Source organism: Echinops telfairi, unplaced genomic scaffold (assembly GCF_000313985.2).
Source record: "Echinops telfairi isolate 266 unplaced genomic scaffold, ASM31398v2 ScPeMD7_5;HRSCAF=22, whole genome shotgun sequence".
NCBI lineage: Eukaryota > Metazoa > Chordata > Mammalia > Afrosoricida > Tenrecidae > Echinops > Echinops telfairi.
Genome location: NW_022103901.1, coordinates 25,912,480 through 25,914,985, shown reverse-complemented (window position 1 = coordinate 25,914,985; position 2,506 = coordinate 25,912,480).

Below are 2,506 nucleotides of genomic sequence, written 5' to 3'. Positions count from 1 at the left end.
CAACAACAACAAACCAATGACAAAAAAACAAAACAAAACACAACAAGAAAGAAAAGCTTGTAGTTAGTTCAAGGACTGTCTGTTGGCCTTTAGGAGTGTTTTCCAGTCCACATCAGCCCTGACCCCAAAGTCCACCTTCAGCATTCTCTGGGGACCTTGCTGCTCCATTCCCTTGCTGTTCTGTTGCACCCCCTTAGTGTTTTGCCTCGGTGTGGCGGGATCAGATTGGGTGAAATTCCCACACTGTGTCTCCAGTGTTGCCCCCTGTAGGGCTGTGGGTCAGTGGGGGACGTCATGTCTCATAGTGGGGCGGGCCATGTGGTCCTCTCTGTGGACTGGATGCTCTAATCCGGAACATCGTCCTCAAGGCCTGGTGGGCCATGATGTGCTCCACTCTCTCCTCCTCCCCCTTCATCTGCTCCCATGTGCTCTGATAAGATATGTCCCTGTCATGGAGCTGCAGATTCAGTGCTGTCCTCTGAAATAAATTCTTCTGGGGGTGAGGGGCAGGTGTTCACATAGTAGTTGGGATTGGGGCTGGCCCCTCAGACCTCTCCATGGGCTGGGATATTTTATGGATGCATAATTACTTCTTGATATAAAGTTCTCTGTTATACATATGAGGGTCTCTGGGTTTGTTTCTCTAGTCTACCTGGACTAACACACTTGGGTATCTGAAAATCCTGCCAATGAATACTGACTAAAGTGAGTAAGAAAACAAACAAACAAATCACAGTGCCATGGAATTTATTAAGATTCACAGCAACCGTGTAGGACACAGTATACCTGTCCCATAGGGTTCTGAAGGCTGTCCATCTTTAAGGAAGAAGACTGTATTCTTGAGCTGCCCTTTGACATGTTCATTTCAGCGCATTGACTTTATCCTTTCTTCCAGCTGCTTCAGCTCCTCTATGATCAAGAGCAGGTTGCAGGCTCTTCTGATGCTCTTGATGTTCTTCCATAGTTCATCGGGTCTACTGATTAGTCATTACTAATAGGTTGACTAGTGCTTCATTAGTATTCAATTTGGCAAACATGCTCTTGAAATTCAGGTGGGATAGACTAGAGGTCGTATTTTGGCTCTTGTGGACTTGTTTTAGTTTTCTTCAGCTTTAACCTGAGCTTACATAAGAGCAATTGATGGTCTGTCTGTTCCACAGTCAGCCCCTGACCTGGTTTTAGTTGCGGATATTGAGTTTATCCATATCAGCATGTCATTAAAAAGACAGAAAAGAAAGAAAAGACCAAAGTGGATTTCAGAAGAGACTCTGAAAGGTGCTCTTGGTTGTAGAGCAGCTAAACAAATGGAAGAAAAGATGAAGTAAAAGAGCTGAAGAGATCATTTCGAAATGCGTCTCGAGAAGACAAATTATTATAACGAAATGTGCAAAGACTTAGGGTTAGAAAGCCAGAAAGGAAGAACACACGAGTATATCTCAAATGGAAAGAAAAAAATTCAAGCCCCAAGTTGCAATATTGAAAGATTCTGTGTGTAAAGTATTGAATAATGCAGAGAGCATCAAAGGAAGGTGGAAGGAATATACAGAGTCACTGCGTCAGAAAGAACTGGCTGACTTCAGTCATTTTAAAGAGGTAGCTTCTGATCAAGAACCATTTGCACTCAAGGAAGAAGTCCAAGCTGCATTGAAGTCATTAGCCAAAAATAAGGCTCTAGGAATTGATGGAATAAAAATTGCAATGTTTTAATAAGCTGATGAAACACTGGAAGCACTTGCCGGTCTATGCCAAGAGATTTGGGACACAGCTCCCTGGCCATCTGACTAGGAGAGACCCATATTTGTACCCATTCCAAAGAAAGGTGGCCCAAATTACAGAATGCACAAATTATCAAACAGTGCCATTGATATCACATAAATGTAAAATTTTGCTGAAATCACTCAACAACAATTGCAGCTGTACATTGCCAGGGAGCTGCCAGGAAAACCCAACTAGATTCAGAATAGGATGGAGCACAAGGGATATCGTTGTGGACATCAGATGGGTCTTACCTGAAGGTAGAGAATACTTGAACGATATTTACTTGTATTTTATTGACTATTCAAGGGCATTTGACTGTATGGATCATGACAGGCTACAGATCACATTGAGAAGAACAGAAATTCCAGAACTTTTGATAGTGCTCCTGTGGAATCTGTAACTTGGCTAAGAGGCAGTCACTCAAACAGAACAAGCGTGTACAAGTACTGGCTTAAAACCTAGAGAGATGTGCATCAGGGTTGCATCCTCTTACCATACTTATTCCATCTGTATGCTGAGTAAACAATGTTGTCATTCATAATGGTGGGGACTGGGAATATCCTAAGTATCAGTAATTGGGAATTGCTTAGATTATGCTATATTCCCAAGGTGGAAAATGTGCAGTCTTTATAAACAGTGTTTGCAAAGGAATTGTGATGAGCAGCAGATGTGTTTAGAAATTGAGCAGTGTCCCAGAGTCCAAGGGATAGAGGCTTGACCCCGAGCTTGCACACTTGCTGACGGTGCT